The following is a 21034-nucleotide window of genomic DNA, read 5'->3' as shown; positions in this document are numbered from 1 at the left end:
TACATGCATGTATACACGTTCGTAAGTAATATAGAATACTTTATAGTTCGTTCCCACAGAGACTCATACTAATTAAGTTCAATTAACACTTACTCACCAATGTATGATTACTTCTCAACGTTAAGACAATAACACATAGAATTGATTAACTAATTATTAACTAGAATTAACTACGAGAATTAAACACTTAACAGACACTTGAATTAACAATATTAAACACACATGAGATCATAACTTCATTACTACTTCCTTCAATAGTTATTGTTATTACCCTTAATATGTAACGGTAATGATATTAATCGAACAACACTAAACTGATAAAAGCCAACTTTCGTTGTACTAATACCATTCTACCAAGCACCCACAATTAAAATAGAAGTTGAATAGTCATCAATTATGTTTAGACCCTATATGTCTATAGAATTTGACAACATAACGATTTAAGCACAAGTTGTTCCTTATGATTACACAGGGCAAGTAAAACGGTTAGAGTTACCCACTAATCATGCATACACATACATGAACCTATGCTAGCATGGCAAGTTCTAAATCTCAAGATCCACCGTCGCTTCACAAGAGATTAACACCCTATCTTATATGTTCGCGACGCACATAAGACGAATAAGCACAACCAATACTAGATATCATACATTCATCACACACTAAGGTATTAAACAACTAACTAAAGAATTCCATAGCAAATCCGTTACGACCGCATGATCACGATTATCCCATGATTGAACTCATTGTCACCATGGGTTCATATGAAAACATGATAATAACACATGAGAATAACTAATAAAACTACTTATATTAAACCAGAGTACGTCACAAGAGTAAATATGTTTAAAGTAAAGAAAACTAGCATCCACTGATACAACGAATAAAAGAATCACAAGAAACTATGTTTCCTCTTCATTGCGATGTGCTAAAACGGTCTTCTTCCTTATCTCCTTGCTCCTCGATTGATACCACGATTCAACACACGTGAAACGTCTCTGAAAACTACTTATATAGGCGCCCAAAAATGTTTAGGTACCAAAATACCGTCCCTGGGCATTTCTGAAAATCAACGAACCAGATGGAGACGGTTAGGATTCAATGGCCATGATGAGATCACGAATCTCGATACTGGGACAACTATCATCATCAATAAGCCCCCACTTCCCCATAACGATGACACGTGTCTAACCACGTCTAAACCACCGACTGAAGGGTGCCCTAGGGTTCATACCCAAAGATGGTCTAAAGCTTATTGTCATCCTCCTAACCAGGGGGCCGACTGAAAAAATGGACATGTTAGCTATAGGCCCTTTTGAAAGTGGCATTGAAGGTGACATCCTGACCTTGAACTCTCATGGTTAGTTCACCCTTTTGCACATCGGTAAGAGTTCGACCTGTAGCTAAGAATGGTCTTCCCAAGATAATGGGAATCTTCTTATCTTCGTCAAAGTCTAGAATGATGAAATCAGCAGGGAAGATAAGTTAATCCACCTTAACCAATAAATCCTCCACTACTCCTCGCGGATAAGTGATGGAATGATCAACCAACTGCAAAACATGTTCACAGGTTTAGGATCAGGTAGTCCAAGTTTCTTGAAAACGGACAAGGGCATCAAATTGATGCTAGCTCCCAAGTCACACAAACACTTGTTGAATGATAGATTACCAATAGTGCAAGGTATCATGAAGTTTCCTGTATTTTTAATCTTAGGAGGTAGTTTCCGTTGCAGCATAACATTTCACTCTTCCGTTAGAGCAACGGTTTCCAACTCCTCAAGTTTTAGCTTCCGAGATAGAATACCCTTCACGAACTTAGCATAGATCGGCATCTGTTCTAGAGCTTCAGCAAAAGGTATGTTAATGTGTAACTTGTTAAAAACCTCCAAGAACTTGGCAAATTTCTTATCGAATATCTGCTTCTGAAGTATTTTAGGATATGGCGGAGGTGGGTAGACATCCCCTGTATTACCCTCAGGAGAATCGCTTTCAACAGCTTTCTTCTTCGGTTCCACCTAGGCATCTTTCTACACAACCTTTTCAGCTACAATCTCATTTTGAGAAATTGGAAAAGGTGCAGATGCACCTGCATTCTTAACAGAGTCTTTAGAATCTTCATCTTCATGAAATTGGGGGCTCGTGACCTTTCCTGACCTAATGTAATTGCCTTCAATTGCTCTTTAACTTCCGTCTTGCCTGGATTAGCTTCTGTATCACTAGGGAGAGTTCCTGGTTGACGATTCAATAAGGCATTGGCAATTTTTCCTATTTGATTCTCCAGAGTCTTGATAGAAACTACTTGGCTTTTGCACATAAGCCTCAACTCCTCCAATTCAAATTTTTCATTAGTAGATTGAACGAAACTTCCATGCGTTTGTTGTTGAAGTTGGAGTTGTTTTCTTGGTGCATACTATTGTTGAAAACCAGGAGAGTTGAATTGCTTTGCTCCAAACTACTGATAAGGCTGTTGCACCGTATTCTGATTATTACTCTTGCTGAAGTTAGGATGATTGCGGTTGTTAGGATGATAAGTGGCAGGAACTTTTTGCTGCGACCTCTGAAAGTTGCTCACATACTGAGCTGATTCACTAGATATAGCACACTGCTCCGTCTCGTACGCACCAGCACAAAGCTCACATACACTAATGATCTGATTAACTCCATAATTAGCCAAAGAATCCACTTTCATCGTCAACACCTTTAATTGAGCAGCTATAACAGTAGCTGTATCCACCTCCAGAATTCCTACTACCTTGCCTTGAGGTGGTCTCTGAGTTGGATTCTGATATTCATTAGCAGCCATCAATTCAATTAGCTCAGAAGCTTCATCATAGCTCTTAGCCCATAAGGCTCCTCCTGATGCTGCATCAAGCATAGGTCTCGACTATGCTCCCAAACCATTATAAAAGCAATTGATGATCATCCAATCAAGCATTTCATAATGAGGACACTTCTTAAGCATCTCTTTGTAGCGCTCCCAAGCTTCACATAAATATTCTCCCAATTGCTGTGCAAATTGAGTAAGAGCGTTCCTGATTGCAGTTATCTTCTCCATAGGGACGAATTTAGTGAGAAACTTCTGAGCAAGATCCTCCCAAATAGTGATAGAACCTGGTGGAAGAGAATGCAACCAACACTTAGCTTTATCCCTCAAAGAGAATGGGAAAATCCTCAGCTTCACGGTATCTTTAGAAATATTATTGAACTTGAAAGTGTCGCATATCTCGATAAAGTCTCTAATGTGTATGTTGGGATCTTCCGTTGGAGAACCCCTAAACTGGACTGAATTCTGCACCATTTGGAACGTGCTAGACTTGATTTCAAAAGTATTAGCCATGATGGCTGGTCTGACAATGCTAGACTGAATGTCATTGATCTTCGATTGAGAATAATCCATCAAAGCTTTCGCATTTGCTATTGGTTCTCCCATTGTAATGATAACTTCTTCTTCAACTTTCTCAACTTATTCAAAAACTTCTTCAACTACTTCAACTTCTTCCAATGTTTCCTTGCGAGATTGAGAATGCGTTCGCATACACGCTCCCTAGAGTACCTGAAACACCAACAAATTAAACAAGTAAAATATCAGAGTCAGTGAAGTTTAACGACCACCGCTGTCAAGCACATAAACTAAATTTAACACCGAAGTCCCCGGCAGTGGCGCCAAAAACTTGTTCGCACTGAAACACACGCAAAAATACACACAAGCGCAAGTGATCACAAGTAGTATAAGATTAAATTCAATTTCGTTCCCACAGAGAATTCATTTAGGTTAAGTTCAGATTATGCACCTATGCAGCAATGTATGGTTATCGTTCAATGCTAAGATAAATAACAAATTGAGTTGTTTAACTAATTAGGAAATTATACTAACATACATTAACTAAGAGAATTAAGATTGAATTACTTATATGAGAATAAATATGGGATTCTAACTTCATTAAATACTTCATTCAAAGTTTATGTCTTTAACCGTAACATGTGATGGTGATGACAACTAATCAGATAACACGAAACTAGTATATGCTAACTTTCGTTATACGTATACCCTACTATCAAACATCCACTGTTAAGATAGAAGTTGAATATACACAAATTATGCTTAATCTCTATATGTCTATAAATATTGAAAATATAATGGTTTAAGAACAAGTTATCTATCGGGATTACATAGGGTGAATAAGATGGTTAAATTTACCTACTAATTATGCATGTCAATTCATACATAAACCTATGCTAGAATGGCAAGTTCTAAACTTCTATATTCACTATCGCTTCAATAGAGATTAACAAACAATCTTAGATATTAGCTACGCATCAAAGACGAATAAGCACAACCAAACTAGGAAATCATAAATCACCACGCACAAAGGATTTAAAATAATCAACTATTGAAATCTATAAATAAATTTATTAGAACCCCATGAAAATGATTAGTTCATAATCGAACTCATCGTCACCATGGGATCCAATGAAAACATGATAATAAACAATATAAGAGTACTAGGGTTCAAAGACAAATAAAAAATAAGCATTCGAAGTACAACTATAATGAAGAATATAAAAGTCTTCTTCACCGTAGCCGTCTTGTGCTCTCTAGGTCTTCGTATTGCTCTCTCTGGTCTCCTTCTTTTTAAAAACGTCTTATTTTAGGTTTATATAGGCTTCTGGACGTCCTGGGCTCGCAAAATCTCTGAATTCAAGTCAAATCAGGAATCTGGCTCAGACTTCCCGCGTGGCCGCCCCGACTGCGCGCGGGCACGCGCGTTCCTTGAAAATATGGCGTGGCCGCCCCGCCTCCGCTCGGGCACGCCGTGCTCTTGGATTTTTGTTCCTTTCCTTGTTTCTTCTGTAACTTCAGTTCCGTCTTCCAGAATTTGGCGATCCAATAGTCCACGCGAAGCTATCGAGATATTCTTCAATATGAGAATGGTCTTAACTTCATAACCTGACCTATTTACAACATATTTCTTTGAAAAGCTCGTTTATTCATCCGACTAATGCCTGCAATGCAAAAACTCAAAAACATATAAAAAATACCAATAACTTGAGTCTAAAACATGAACTTAAGCTAATAATAAAGCTTTCAAAGTAGATATAAAATCCACTTATCAAGGTACATCTTCTGGATCTCGGAGCTATGAGCGGAGTTTATCCGTGAGGATGAGTAAACCACAAAACCCTAAACCGAGTGACAGAGTGCTGAGTGATACACTACGAGAAGCCCGTGAGACTCTTAACTCCCAAAATATACCTATATACATGTCAAAATATGTAACAAAATCTTAACTTGAAGGGTAGTTAGCATTTAAAGATAGTTATCTTAAAGAACAACCGGCTCTCAAGGATAAACTGTCTATCAGGGATCACCAGATTACACGTCTTTCCGAACAACTTGAACTCCAACAAGCATCATTTGGTAGTATATGGGAATTCATGGAGCAATCTCTCTCTCAATCAAGGAAGAGAAAGGAAATTTCCAATATTGAGCCAAAGATCTCAGTTAGCAAGCAAGCGCCAATCCATGTCTCCTCTGAAATATCTCTTACCAGTACTGGGCCAAAGACCTCAGTCAGTAAGCAAGTGTCTATTTCAGAACCATCTACTCAAGAGATCCATGTCTTGATCTTGCTTGCTCAATCAACCCCATCTCTGAAGGATAACATAACTGAGGGGGAGAAAGGGTAGAGCAAGAAAAAGTAGTTGCTGCTGTGGATTTAATTCAAGATGCTTTTCAAGCAGCTAACTCTGGATATGATGGGTTTGGAGATGATCTTCAAGAAGAAAAGGAAGAAGAAGAGGAGAGGATTGATGAAAGGGTGTTACTGAAGTTAAGATATACTGTTGAGAAGAGTTTTATAACTCAAGGGGAGCAATCAACATCAAAATAAGATCATCTGAGCAAAGTCATTACAACTCAGAGGAATCTTCTGTCAGAGATATATGCTCTAAAGCCCCTATTCTCAGAGTATGAGCTGGAGGAAGGAGAGATAGATGAGAGCGATGTTCCTAAGGGGTGCGAACCCAGATTTGAAGAAGTGATGATGGAAGCGAGAAAGATTATATCTGAGGATGAGGAATTTGAAGATGAAGATGCCTTCTCGAATGACTATTTGTTCTATGAATTGCCGGAGAAATTCAATCGTTCTTATGAAGAAATTCAAGGAGAGATTGAAAGATCAAGAGTTAGAGCAAAAAGAGCTATACAGAGAAGGGAAGCAAGAGAAGCAAGAGAATTATATCTTCGGGATAACATGAGAGGGAAGGAATGGGATGAGATAAAAAGGATAATGGACAAATCTGAAAACTATCATAAGTTACACCCTGGAAACAGGAATCTTCTAAACTTTATGGAGAAGTACAAAGAGGATTATCCCAATATTCATGAGTTCTATGATCAGTTAAATGGGATAATCACTGGTACCCCTGTGAATATTCTAAAGAATGGATGGAAAATTACTGTTAATCACATTGATGGACTACAAATGAAGATCTCCACAAGTGTCTTGAAGAAACTAAACATTGTTGAACTTTTTGTCCTTGCATCAAAGATTCCATGGTTGAAATCGAATGAAAATGAATACTTCATAGACAAGCTTCAGAAGATGATGATGGATGTGTCTCCTCAAGTATTCTTTTATCCATTCGTGATCAAGGTATTTGCAGATGGCACAATGCAGAACATCACCATGTTTGATCAACATATAAGATCCATTCATTTTCTACAACTCACTTTCCTGGAAAGTTAACTCAGGAGCAAAAGAGCAAAACTGGAAGCACCAGGAGTTAAAAGATCAAAAGCAGACCTTAGAGCTGCTGAAGTTCCATATGCTTACAGGCTCAATGACAAGATGACCAGGGATTCAGAGAAGGACATGAAGAAGGTGAAAAGAGCTTATCATGAGATGGTGTTTATAAATGGAGAGGCATAAATTAATCTTTTAAAAGATAGTGAACCTATCATTAGTACTGATAGTGAAGGGGATGTAATATTTAAGATTAATAAGTCAAAGATTAAGATTAAGGATTTCAGAACAAGCTAATCAGAATCAATACAACAAGCTTTGATGGATGTAAAACTTTCCACATGTAAAGCAGACAAGGTTGCTTTGATTCCCTTTATACAGATACTTGATGAGGTGGTGGAAGAAGAATTGATCAACGACACTAATAGAGTACGAGGACATCATAAAAGGATAACAGTCTTCGTAATGGCAAAAAGATCTACTGTATTGGTTGAACTTATTCCTAAGTGCTCCAAGATCAGATATCTCCAATTGATGTTTAATAAACTGAATAATCCACCTCCAATTAATGCACTTGAAATAAAAGCTCATGATTTGGTCCAAACTAGACTGAATGACCTTTTGAATAGAAGCAAAGGATTATCTCTTCCAGACTCAACAAAATAAACAAATCCTAGAAAGAAAACTATAAAGAGAAAGTCTGTTCAGACTCAATCAAATCAAGAAGGAGGAGGTAGTCAAGGCAAGAAGCTCAAGAAGATAAAATCAAAGAAGACATAAATAATTTGTTCAGGCTAGAGGAACACTTCTTTGTAATTTGTAATTTAAGAAATCTGGAATTGTATATGTACTCCAGAATGCATTTAATATCTTTATCTATTTTGAGGTTGCACTTTTTCTTATTTATCAGTTGAGTTATCCTTAGGGATTTGCTTGTCGAACTCTAACAATCAAATATGGGGAGATTCTAAAGCATAATGTAACTGATATGTAAACGAGCAATTATAACTCAATATATAACATAAACAGATAAATAATATTAAATTATGAAGCACATGAACCCTGAAAATTAAGACTGAATGAATTCAAGAATCAAACAATGGAATTGACGTTCTAAGTCCATAACCAAGTCATGGGAAGAAGTTCATTAACATGTTCAAACTTCCATGAAGAATAAGATGTCAAAAAACTTCTAGTGTCAGTGAAATGATTTGATTTGGAGTGTTGAAGATCAGGGGTTCAGTGATTGAATCAATGAATAATCATCTAAGATATATCAAATCAGTATTGCAAAAGGAATTAAATTAAATATATTCATGTTATTTGTTTGTGAACGAAACCAGTGCACTAAACTTCAACATTCCAGAAAAGATTTAATTCAATAACACAAATGAAATGTTTTTTTGGTACAGCTATTGGAGACATGGAAAATAATCTAATGCAACCACAATGCCTTATGGTCGCAGGTTGAGAGTTGGGAAAATACTCTAAGGAAACCACAGTGCCTTATGGTCGCAGGTTGGGAGTTGGGAAAATACTTTAAGGCAAAATCAATGCCTTGTGGTCGCAGATTGAAAGGGGAATCACATTACCCTGTGGTCGCAGCTTAGAGGTCGCAACTTAGATATGTGAAGAAAAATTCTAAGACAAAAATCATTGCCTTGTGGTCGCAGCTTAAAATGTGAACAAATATATTCTAAGGAAACATAATTTCCTTGTGGTCGCAGGTTAGATAGGGTCACCGGTTACAAAGCATAGAAATATTCTAAGTCAAGATCTTTACCTAGTGGTCGCAAGTTAGGAACAACATATATTTCCCTCTGGTCGCCAGTTAGCACTTGGAGTTTATATTGAAGATCAATTGCAACAAATTCAAAGGATTTTGTGTGGATATAATTATGCCACATGTCTAATAAAATTTGAATACTACAAATCAGCAAAATGAATTGATATTCATTTGGTTATCTTCTTTAGCAAACATAAAGTGTATTAAGAGAGCTCCATTAAAGACCATATTTATTACGCTTGTAAACACAAAGTCGTGCTGCTGAATTTATTGTAGCTAATCATTTGTTTGATTAGATTGTAGTAACCTCAAGGTTTATATTAATAAAATAATATATTCCTCGAATTGTTTCGTGTCTATTTTGATTCCGTATAATTAATGAAGAACTTAAAATGAATCGAAAAAGAGTGCAGTTATCGTATTCAACCCCCCTTCTACGATACTTTGGGACTAACAATTGGTATCAGAGCTTGTTGTTTGATATATAAATCAAGATATGGAGAAAAAAGCAAGTTCTAAAAATTTCTTGAAATTTTTTAATTTTCAAAAATTCTTATTTTTTAAAAATTTTGAATTTTAAATAATTTTAATTCCGCCAAGATGATGAATAACCAAAGAACTGGAAGTATCAAGGTTCCCTCATTCGACAGAGATACTTACAACCTATGGAAGAAGAAGATGATGCTGATTATAAAAGCTTCGAATCCACTTTATACAGGGATATTACTGAATGGCCCTTATGTCCTGGTGGAAGTGGTTGTTGAATCCACTACTGCAACTGGTGTATAAATTCCTTCCTCATCCACTCCCAGGGATCCGTCTAAATATACGGAGACTGCCAAGAAGTTGATAAATCTAAACACAAGCCTTTAACTCATAATAGTGGAATCGACCGATAATGATATGAGTCATCAACTTCTGGGGAGTAATAGTGCAAAAGATATATGGGAAACCATTGAGATGTTGATGGAAGGTATATAAGAAGTCAAAGAGAACATGATGGATATTCTGAAGACTCAGTATGAAGCATTCAAACTTCAACCCGGAGAAAAACTGTCTTCACTCTTTGAGAGATATACAAGACTGTTAAGTTAACTAAAGCTACAAGGGAAAGTTTATCCTATACGAGAGTCTAACAGAAAGTTTATGCTGACTCTACCAGTTCATTTGGAACAAAAGAACACATCAATCAGGGAAAGAGCTGATTTTATTACCATGTGCCTGGATGCGATTTATGGAAAGCTAAGAACCCATGAACTGGAGCAAGAGCAGAGAACTATTATCTATGGACCTGGTTCTATAGATAGTAAGAGTACGACACTTGCAAAAACCACTGCACTTGTAGTTCATGAACCTGAAACCCAAGAAGTCAAGGTTGCGCCCTCCTTAATAATCAAGGAAATTAGTGTAGATGGAATTGCTCATGGTGAGCCAGAGGATGAAAGTGAGTTTTACACTCAAGAAAAACTTGAACAGTTGGAGGATAAATCAATGGCATACATGGCTACAAAAATTAGTAATGTTAGATTCAGAAGAAAATCCAACTGTAAACCAAGGGGCTCATCTGGGAGATTTCAGAAAGGAAGTTACTCATCAGGTTTAAGCAAGAGGAGGCTACAAGTCAAGCTGGGTAGACATGAGCAAGACAGGATGTTAAAACTGCAATGAGTTGGGGCATTTTGCATCCGATTGCAGAAAGTCTCAGACAGCAAAATGAAAAGATTTCTATAAAAAGAAGGAAACTTATGAAGATCTGAAGAGGTAAAATAAGAAGCTGAAATGAAGGCTGAATGCTTATGTGTTTAAGGAAAATAGAAGAGCGTACATTGCTGAAGGAAAAAGCTGGGATGATACCGAATCAGATGAAGAGAAGAGTATATGAATCTTGCTGTTATGGCAGACTCTGCAGAGGAATCACCACAACTATCTCAGGTTCCTGAACTTACCACTATTGAAATGTCTGTATCTCAATAAAAATCTACTGCGCATGAACTTACTTTAGAATTGTATAATATTCATACAAGCGTGCTTGAATATAAACTTGAAAATGATAAGTTAGTTCTTAAAGCTGAGAGTTTAACCTCAACAAGGCTAACATGGTCGTAGTAAAAAAATCCAATGGGAAATGGAGAATGTGCGTAGACTACACATACCTCAACAAGGCTTGTCCAAAGGACCACTACCCTCTTCCCAACATCGATCAACTGATAGATGCCACAGCTGGATACCAGGTACTTAGTTTTCTTAATATATTTTCTAGATGCCATCAAATTGCTATGAACAATAAGGATGTGCCCAAGACATGATTCAGAACTCCGAAGGGAACCTATGAATACATCAAAATGCCCATCAGACTTAAGAACACTAGAGCCACATTCCAGAGAATGGTCAATAAGGTGTTCAAAGAATAGATTGGCCGTAACATGGAAGCCTATTTGGACAATATGATCGTGAAGTCCTTATTCTAAGATCATGCCGAAGATCTAAGGGAATGCTTCGAGACTCTCCGAAGGAATAATATGAGGATCAATCTGAATAAGTGCACGTTCGAAGTTGCAAATGTGAAGCTTCTGGGTTACATGATCAGTGCCCGAGGGATCGAAGCGAATCCAGAAAAAATCGAAGCTGTTACCAATATGGAAGCTCCAAAATGTATTCGGGACATACAGAAGTTGACCAGGCGACTGGAAGCCCTTTGGCCCTTCATCTCCAGATCTGTCGAGAAAGCCTTACCTTTCTTCGCCGTACTTAAGGCTCCAATAATTTTGAGTGGGGACCCGAATTCCAGAACACCTTTAAAAAATTAAAATAATATCCCACCAAGGCCCCACTCTAAATGAGACCCGATCAGAAGGAAACCCTCCTACTTTATCTTGCTGTGTCCGACCGAACCTTTGGAGCAGCTCTTACTAAAAATCATGACGGAAACCAGCACCTAGTTTTCTATGTCTCCCATGTATTGAAAGATGCAAAAACAAGGTACCCTAACCCCGAGAAGGTCGCATATGGGCTGTTCATGGCCTCCCAAAAATTACGACATTACTTCCAAAGCCGAACGATACAAGGGGTAACTGATCAACCACTAATTTTTTTTGACTAGGACAAAAGTTTTGGACATAGTTGTAGTTTGGTCGATCGAACTAGAGGAATACGATCTGGAGTATGTACCCCGAACGTCTATAAAGGCTCAAGCACTAGCTGACTTCATGGTCGAATGCACCTTCTCCAGTCCGAAGGATCTTACCCCGGAGGAATAGCTCATTCGGACTCTTGGAAAATGGAAGCTTTTTATTGACGGATCGGTCCCAGGCAAAAAGTGTGGGAGCAGGACTGATCCTCTCTAGTCCCGATGGGTTTGAGATCTGCCAAGATATCCAGTTCAACTTTCCTCTTAGAAATATTGAGGCATAATATTAAGCACTATTGGCCGGAATGGAACTAGCAAGAAGTCTAAAAACAAAGCACTTAAGAGTGTACAACAACTCGATGCTGGTGGTCAAGCATTTTTCTGGGGAGTATGAACAAAGGGATCCCCGTACGAAGGTCTACGCCATAAAGGTAAGAGAAACTTCCCTAAAATTTGAATCTTTAGAATTAAGTCAAATTGGGAGAGAGAATAACAGCTGGGAAGATGCCCCCTCAAGGCTTGCTTTGGCCGAAACATAGAGCTTAACCGACTCTATTTATTTAACCGAAGCAAAGATGCCTTCAATCAAAAGAAAAGACTGTCCAAAAATAAAATTAGGGGTAAACTAGATGACCTCCCATTCATAGTTACCTAAATAAGGGGATTTTTCCTTTGATCGAAAGGGGGCTCAAAAAACCAAGTACAGAGCACAAACTACACCATTATAAGTGGAAAGCTGTATTTTCGATCAACCACCTAACCAATATTGAGATGTTTGGATTTTGGAGAACAACTACAAGCTTTAGATGTAGTGCACGAAAGGATATTTGGGGAACATCTAGCCGTTCGGTCACTAGCATTCAAGATCCTTCGACAAGTATTCTTCTAGGCGACTTTGAGAACAGATGCAAATGAATACGCAAAAAAATGTAAACCGTGCCAATTATTCACCACAGTTCCCAAGCAACCCCCAGAGGGAATGGCTTTGGTTGTAAACCCCATACCTTTTTCCATGTGGGCTGTGGATTTTGTAGGCATCCCCCCCACTAGCACGAAGCAAAAAAAGTACTGTATCATCGTCATTGACTATATGACCAAATGGGTAGAAGCAAGACCATTATATTTCATAACCGAAAAGTAACAAAAAAAATCATGCTCAAGAAAATCATTTTGAGGTTTGGAATTCAGAAGGTATGTGTCTTGAACAATGACAAGCAGTTTATAGGTAGTAAGTTCAAGAAATTTCTCCATCACTTCGAAATTCAGCATAAGTTTAGTTCGGTCGCCCACTCCAAAGGTAATGGAGCAGTCGAAACTGCCAACAAAATAATCTTTCCAAGCATCAAGAAAAGGTTGGGCGAAGCCAAAGGGAAGTGGGAAGAAGAACTCCTTTGGGTCTGTTAGGTCACACTTTCACTGTAGAGGGGGTGAATACAGTGTTTATTACAATCAAATCAAACTTCAAGAACTTATGTAACAGAAAACAAACTTTATTGAAACAATAAACTCTGTTACAATCTAGAACTGTTATCTCTCAGTGATGAACAAAATATCACGAGAGCTGCTAGGGTTACAGTAAATAATATTCTCGATAATGATAACACTTATAGTGTAAACCCTATGTCTGTGTTTATATATTACACAGTTACAAGATAATCGCTAATTGATATGGAATATAATTCTGCTTCCTAATATATATCAATCAGATATCTTTCCTTCCAAGTATTCCATTCTTTACGGAATTCCTTCTTCATGCATATCTCTTCTTATGTTTATCTTGATCTTCTTAACTTTAATCAGCTATTGTCCTTATCTGATCGTCCTTCAGCACTTAAGTTCTGATATCTATCTCCTGATGCTTATCTCCTGATAACATAAGTACTGATATCCCTTAAGTTTTGACGTCCAGTATAAGTACTGATCAATTAAGTACTGATTTGTTCTGTTCAAATAAGATCTGAAATCTAAACATAAAACATATTAGCCATGACATTATCAAATATATCTAACAATCTCCCCCAACTTGTAAATTAGCAAAATATACAAGTTTAACAGATATTTGATGATGTCAAAAATATTAAGTACAAATGCATGAGAAACAGACAAGATAACTACAACTTACAGTCCTTAAAGCTTTTACCAATTCAACTTCTGATAACAACTTTAGTCTGTATACACATCAGAATTTAAGTAGTTGTAGATCTTTGACTTGGCTTCATCATTTTCTGATCTCTCTGATGTCAGGAGTTGTTCTGAGATAATTCTTCAACAAACATTTCTCAGCATATCTGAGTTCATCAATCATTCTCCGTTTGACATCTTTAAGCTCTGCAGTATCTTCACCAGTTTGAAATATTGCAGCTCTGAGATCATTAATCTTTGCTTTTCTCAACTCCCGATCTAGTCTTATGACATAAGCTTTGTCAGACTCTAGATTGAATTCAAGCCCCTTAATACCAAGATATGTTCTGATCTGTGCAGTATTAGGCTTCATATCAATAATATCACCATTGTGATTTCTGTACTTTGGAACATATATGCTGTCAGACTTAACAGAATAAAGTCTTTTCTGTCTCTGAATCTGTTCTTTCAAATAATTTGCAGCAGTCCCTGTCAATCTGTCATCCACTTGAAGTAAGAATAATACATGCTCCAATTCTTCAAAATACTTCAATGGAATGGCATTTTGTCTTATATGATAAACCCTACCATCTGTCATGAAATACAACAAGATGTGTTCCTTCAAGTAGGTATGGTAAACCATTTGTACAGATTCCAATTGATTCAATCTTTCAGGAGTTGCTCCAATTCCTGGTTCACACAAGGAAGTTGGATCATTGGTAGTGTTGTGTACTCTTCTTTCATCAGCACTTCCCAATCCAGTTTTATCTCTTGCTTCCTTTCCAGTAACTACTCTAGCTTCAAAACGACTTGCAGTAGTCTTCAAAGGTTGAGTTTGTTTTGCTTTAGTGAATCCTGGTAGGAGTGTTTTTGATCTTCCTTCTGATATCAAGTTAACTTGAGCTGTGTCAGAGGTTACTTGCTTCTTCTGAATATCAGAACTTTTAATTTCTTGACTCTGAACAACTTGAGCTGTGTCAGAGGTTGTTTTAAGAACTTTTTTTGAAGTCAGAGCAAGATTATCTTTGTCATCAGTAATTTCTTCATCTTCAGGAGGTACATAAACTTTAACAGGTTCACCAACCTTTTCTTTACCCTTGGATCTTGGATCTATCTTTGGTTGTGATTTAGCAAATGTTGCTTCAGTTTGTGCCTTTTCTTTAATCACAATACCTTTCAGTTTTGGAAGTGACTTTTTACCAGAAGCTTCGGATTTAGATGTGACTTTCTCTGATTTAAGTCTAGCTTCTTCTTCCTTTAAACTTTCCAAGTCCATTCCTGGATTTTCTTGAAGAAATAACTGTCTTGACATTTCTTCATCAAGATCTAGAAGTTCATCAGAATTTATTCTTTTACCAGTATCAGAACTTAATCTCTTCCCAGTATCAGAACTTATCCTGTGACTTGCAATTTCAGCATTTCTTGATGAGAATCTTTTACTTTGACTATGACCTCCACCCATTCCAGAGTTTCCTTGGTCATCTTTTTCATCATCCTTTCCTTGCAGTGTCTTGTCATCCTTGCATTTGGACTTAATCACTTTCTCCCCCTTTTTGGCATCAGCAGGAAGTAGAAGAGAGATAAGCAATTCCACTGAAGATTGGATTTCTGTCAGTTGTGATTGCTGAGAAGCTTAATTTTGCAGAATTTTATCAATCTGTGCTTGTTGGCGATCTTGAGTCTTCTCAATATAAGCAATCCTGTCCATAGATGGTTGAAAGAACTTTTTCTTATCAAGTTTCCAAACTTGTTCTTGTTTGGTAAAGTTCTCCTGAATCTTGTGTATTTCGGCATGAGTAGTTGAATGAAGACCTTGTAGATTTTTAGTACTCAATGCAGTGACATGAAGCTGAGCTTTGAAATCATCAGAATTTAACATTTCATCAGCTTTAGTAAAGTGCTCAGTAAGATGTAACGCAGATGGAATACATGAGACTGAGTTCCATTCCTTAGTCCACTCCTGTCCTGCAGGAGTTTCACGCCAAGGCACTGGTGGTTCCTCTGTAACATACTTCTTTACTAGTTCAGACTTAGAAAGAGGAATGTGTCCTGAAGGACATGCTGCATCAGTATTTGCAGTTGGAGCAGCATCACCAGTATCTCCAGCATGTGCAGCATCAGAACTTATAGAATCAGCATCATCTGATATAATAGCAGTGTGAGTAGCAATGGAGGCGTCAGCATCCTCTAATTGCTGATCTGATGCTAAGTTCTGATCAACAGCCAAATCCTGATGCTCACCTAAGGTCTGATCATCAGTGTCTAGATGCAGAGAAGGTGACTTAGATAATTCCGGAGTTTTAATAGCATCAGTAACAGTTGTTGGCAAAAGATTTGTTGCTGTTGGAGCTTCTAAGAAAATTACTCCAGGCACAACTAAGTGTTGATCAGCATTATCAGCACTTGTGCCTTGATGACCAAGAGACACAGATGGGAAATTAGCCTTGTCAGATACAGTTTCCTGAGATGGAGTGGATGGAGAAGAAGTAACTGGAGCAAATTCTTTTTCTTGTGAGATCAGAGATTCCTGATCCCCTTCCTTAGCTGCTTCCTCCTCATCATCTGAAACTGGCCTTTTTGCCCTCTGTTTCTTGGATGTCCTTGGTAATTTAGAGTCCTTGGAAGTGTCAGGAATTGTCATTTTTCTAAGCCTCTTGAGAAGCTTAGATCCTCCAAGTTCAGAATCCTTCTGAGAAATCTTTTTCTCAGCTGCAGTTACCACAGGTTCTGAAGAAAGAATCGGTTCCTCAGAATCTGAGTCATCTCTCAAGGTGATCCTCCTCTTCTTCTGAGGTGTGTGAGAAACAGTCTTTGTTCTCTTTGGCTTGGAAGATGTAGGTTTCATATAGGACTTGAGATATGTTCCGAGAGATGGTTGAGAGGTTTGAGGTGGCTGAGTAGAGATGGTAGGTGCTGATGAACCAGGTTCTGATGTTTGAACATCAGAATAAAGTGCAGTGTACTTAACAGGATCATAGGTGATTAAGGCTTGTTTGACAGATAAAGGTATTAAGAGGGGTCTTAACACAACCTTTTTATTATCAGAAGATAATAAATCAGTAAAAGCTCTCTTAGCTATTCTGAAAGATGGAATGAGATCACCAAAATTTTGGGGGGAATTACAACAAAAATTATAAATAAGCTGACAAAATCTTGCAAAATATACAGTATTGCGATCTTCTGTCATCCTATCCCCAATAAAACCCAAAACTGCACGTGCATAATCAAAATCAGTGTGATTTAGAAGTGCATACCCGATTTGTTGGCTGAATATGGGAATTGCATCAAAATTTGTACATTTGTTGGCGAAAGCTTTGGTAATACAATCAAAGAAGAAACTCCATTCCCTCCGTATGAAAGATCTCTTCAACTGTCCAAGCTTGGTCAATGTTCCTTCATATCCCAGACTAACCATCATATTTTGAAGAACTGAGTCATCAACAGTAGAATAAACACAGTCCTCAGGAAGCTGTAATGCCTGTCTAACCGTAGACAGAGTCACAACATACTCATTTTCCCCTGATGAAAATATTAAACTTGGGGACCCGTGAGCACCACCATTGTCATATACTCCACTCCTCCAAAACTCCAGTACTTGAACCCCAGAAATTGATGTAGGCTCAGTTAGAGCAAACCCAATATCAGAACTTGTGAGAAAGTCCTGAATAAAATGAAGTTCAGAGGGTGCCTCTGTAGTGTGTAGTATCGCAGAGAAGTTATTAGGAACAAACTTTGCTCCATCAAAGAGAATGTCCTTGGGTGCCATTATGTTTTGAAAAGAAAACGGTAACCTGTAATGTGTTTGAGAAAATGCCTCTGAAAAGAAAATCGTCAGGAGATGAGAGAGTTTAAAAGTAAAGAGAGAGATAAAATATAATGGTAAATAAAAGATTTGACAATCTTTTGCTCTCTTTTACTTATACACAAAAAGTAACCGTTGAGGACACATGGCAGACATGCATTTAAAAGTAGTGGTAAATACCTTGACACCTGTTTTTCATAGAGAAGGCAAAAAGTAATGGGCACGGTAAATAAGGAATAATTACCACCCACTTGCAGTTTTTCAAGGAAAAACAAACCGTTCCACTTACCTAGATTCCATTAATCAAGGTGAATCAGTTTTAATTTAAAATTGAAACTGTTCCCACTAATTCAAATATTTTACTCTGCAATATTAATATTCCGAAAAAAACTGTGTGTGAGAATGAGTAAAATCAATCAGTTAAGTAAGTACTGATAAAACATTATCAGAACTTAAAATCAGACACAATTTATACGATCATCAGAATATTTATCAGGATTTATCAATGCGTATCAAAATTTCTCAGAGACAAGATCATAAGACTTAAAACAAATTCCATTAATATATCAAAATAATACATTGATGAAATTGAAATTACATCAGAACTTTTACATTCTTGTCCTAAGCTTCTAAATCTAACATCAACAGCCTTAGTCCTAGGTAAGAAGCCTGACAAAGCTGAGGATGAAGAAGAACAGGAAGAAGACGAGATTAAGTCATCTTCCTCTTCCTATCTTCGACAAACAAGATAGCGAGTCGAATGATTCGCTCTTGCTGACGGATAGCTTCCCGCCGTTCCGCCTCCAATCGATCAAGATGAAGCTGGTAGTCCATCTCGAAGAACAGAAGTTGGTTCAGCACCGCCTGTGGGACAGAGCCCCATATCTCTTCAGGAATGGCAGTTACATGCCACTCCTGCTGCCAGTCGGCGCAGCTTAGCTCCATATGAAAATTTTGGTAATTCAAAAACATGTTGAATCGAACCATGATGCTTTTGAAAAAGAATATGAAGTTAAGATTGTGAGAAAAATTGATGAAAGGGCTAATGTGAAGTGGCTGATTATATAGGCAAGAGAATGCCAGGAGACGCGAAGATATTTAATGCTGACAGATAGAGTTAAGTCTACCTCGTCTCCCTAGACTTGAAAAAGAATAATAGTCATTTGAAAAGGAATGTGCACATGTAACAAGAGTGAACTGTTCAAGGACGAGTGCCATTAGTCCTAACCATAGACTATTAATCTTCCACTTCAACATTTCGAAATTAATCTGAGACTGTTACCAAATTTTACTCACAGATAAGTCAAGTAAAGGGTTAGACTGAAAAATCAGAACTTAGACCTATACCAGAACTTAACAGTCATCAGAACATAATGTCTTAACTCGAACAAGGAATATCTATCTTAGTAAGTTTTCATACAAGTTCTGAGTTATAGTCTTCAGGACTTAATCATCAGAGCATATAACTAGAACGTGTCCTCAGAATTTGTGCAAAGGGACACAGTGACTATTTGTCTAAAAGAACATAGACCACCACAAAAATTTCATCATTCATATGGAGTGATTTGTGTGTGCATTAAGCTAAATAACTAATAAAGAGTAAAGTCTGATTTACTTCAGTACATCTTAGAAATAAGTCATAATTAAAATTTTGCTAAAGAGCTGTCATTATCCTGAAACCTACTGATAAATGAGTTCATGCATGAGTCCACCTCAACTATTTTTGTGCTAATTTTATGCATCTTTGAAATTCTCTTTTACAGTGGCTTCTCAGTGTAAGTGAGTCACGACTGCTTATCAGAATTTATGCTATTATCAGAGTATTTCTCCAGTAATCATAGAGTGTGAACAGTCACCAAGAAAATATTTTGCTTTTCTAATGCATATTTACTTAATACCAGCTATGCACTTGGGTCGTCCCATTCACATTTTTACTCTAGATCTCAAAGGAGTACCTGATATTATTCTTTGATTCTTGTTCTTCTTCTTTTGATAAGTGAGGTTTATCAGCACTTAGTACATTCAGCAGTTTTACTAGAATCAGAACTTAAACAGATGAGTAGCATTATTCTAATTTGGGACTTAGTAATAAGATGAATAAAGTAAACTAAACTAAGCTCAAGTATCAGAATTTTCTTGTGTCATAAGATTTCCACAGAAATAATTACTTCTTTCATGGGATCATTTGTTTATTGAAGACTAGTAGGTCAGTATCTAGCACAATTATCCTCATAGGATTGAATGATTACTTAAACAGATATATCACTTATTAGAGTTAAGAGATATGTATCAGACAACAGTCAGTACTTAAAAACATTTATCAATTAATGCACAGAATATACAAAGAGATTAATTCTGTAAATACTGATCATAAAGTCTGATAACATAGAACAAGTTTAAGCAGATTTAGAGAAAGAACCTGAAATCATTCCAAGTTCATTTACCAATTTTGTAAAGGTAGCTTCACACAGTGGTTTTGTGAAGATATCTGCTACTTGTTGATCTGTGGGAACAAAATGCAATTCCACTGTACCTTCATCCACATGTTCCCTGATGAAATGGTACCTGATGCTGATGTGCTTTGTCATAGAGTGTTGAACTGGATTACCTGTCATAGCAATAGCACTTTGATTATCACAGTAAATAGGGATTTTGAAATATGTTAACCCATAATCCAGTAACTGATTCTTCATCCAAAGAATCTGTGCACAGCAGCTTCCTGCAGCAATATACTCTGCTTCTGCAGTTGATGTGGAAATTGACTTTTGTTTCTTGCTATACCAAGAAACCAACCTGCCTCCAAGAAATTGGCAGCTACCACTTGTGCTTTTCCTGTCAATTTTGCAACCTGCAAAATCTGCATCTGAGTAACCTATTAATTTAAAATCTGATTCTCTAGGATACCATAATCCTAGATCAGCTGTTCCTTTAAGATACTTAAAGATTCTTTTTACAGCTGTTAAGTGAGGTTCTCTTGGATCTGCTTGAAATCTTGCACAAAGACAGGTAGCAAACATGATATATGGTCTACTAGCAGTTAGATAGAGAAGTGAGCCAATCATACCTCTGTAATCAGTAATATCTACTGAATTACCAGTATCCTTATCCAGTTTTGTTGCAGTGGCCATGAGAGTGGATGCACTTGAACAGTCTTGCATTCCAAATTTCTTCAGCAAGTTTCTGGTGTACTTAGATTGACAAATAAAAGTTCCTTCTTCACTCTGCTTGACTTGAAGGCCCAGAAAATAACTAAGTTCTCCCATCATACTCATCTGATATCTTGACTGCATTAGTTTGGCAAACTTTTTGCAAAGTTTGTCATTTGGAGATCCAAAAATAATATCATCAACATAAATCTGGATCAAAAGTAAGTCCTTGTCATGGTTGAGATAGAACAGTGTTTTGTCAATAGTTCCTCTGTTGAATCCACTTTCCAGAAGAAACTGAGCTAA

At 37.2% G+C, this 21034-nt stretch overlaps 1 non-coding gene across 1 annotated transcript; it reads left to right on the top strand.

The window, feature by feature from the left end:
- The first annotated feature begins 2933 nt into the window (after positions 1 to 2933).
- Positions 2934 to 3040, top strand: LOC141682359 (small nucleolar RNA R71). Its single transcript, XR_012559760.1, has one exon. It is a non-coding gene; the product is annotated as a small nucleolar RNA R71 (small nucleolar RNA).
- The last annotated feature ends 17994 nt before the right edge of the window (positions 3041 to 21034 follow it).

This window comes from Apium graveolens, chromosome 8 (assembly GCF_009905375.1).
Source record: "Apium graveolens cultivar Ventura chromosome 8, ASM990537v1, whole genome shotgun sequence".
Classification (NCBI taxonomy): Eukaryota; Viridiplantae; Streptophyta; class Magnoliopsida; order Apiales; family Apiaceae; genus Apium; species Apium graveolens.
This window is presented reverse-complemented; position numbering and strand designations above follow the sequence as displayed.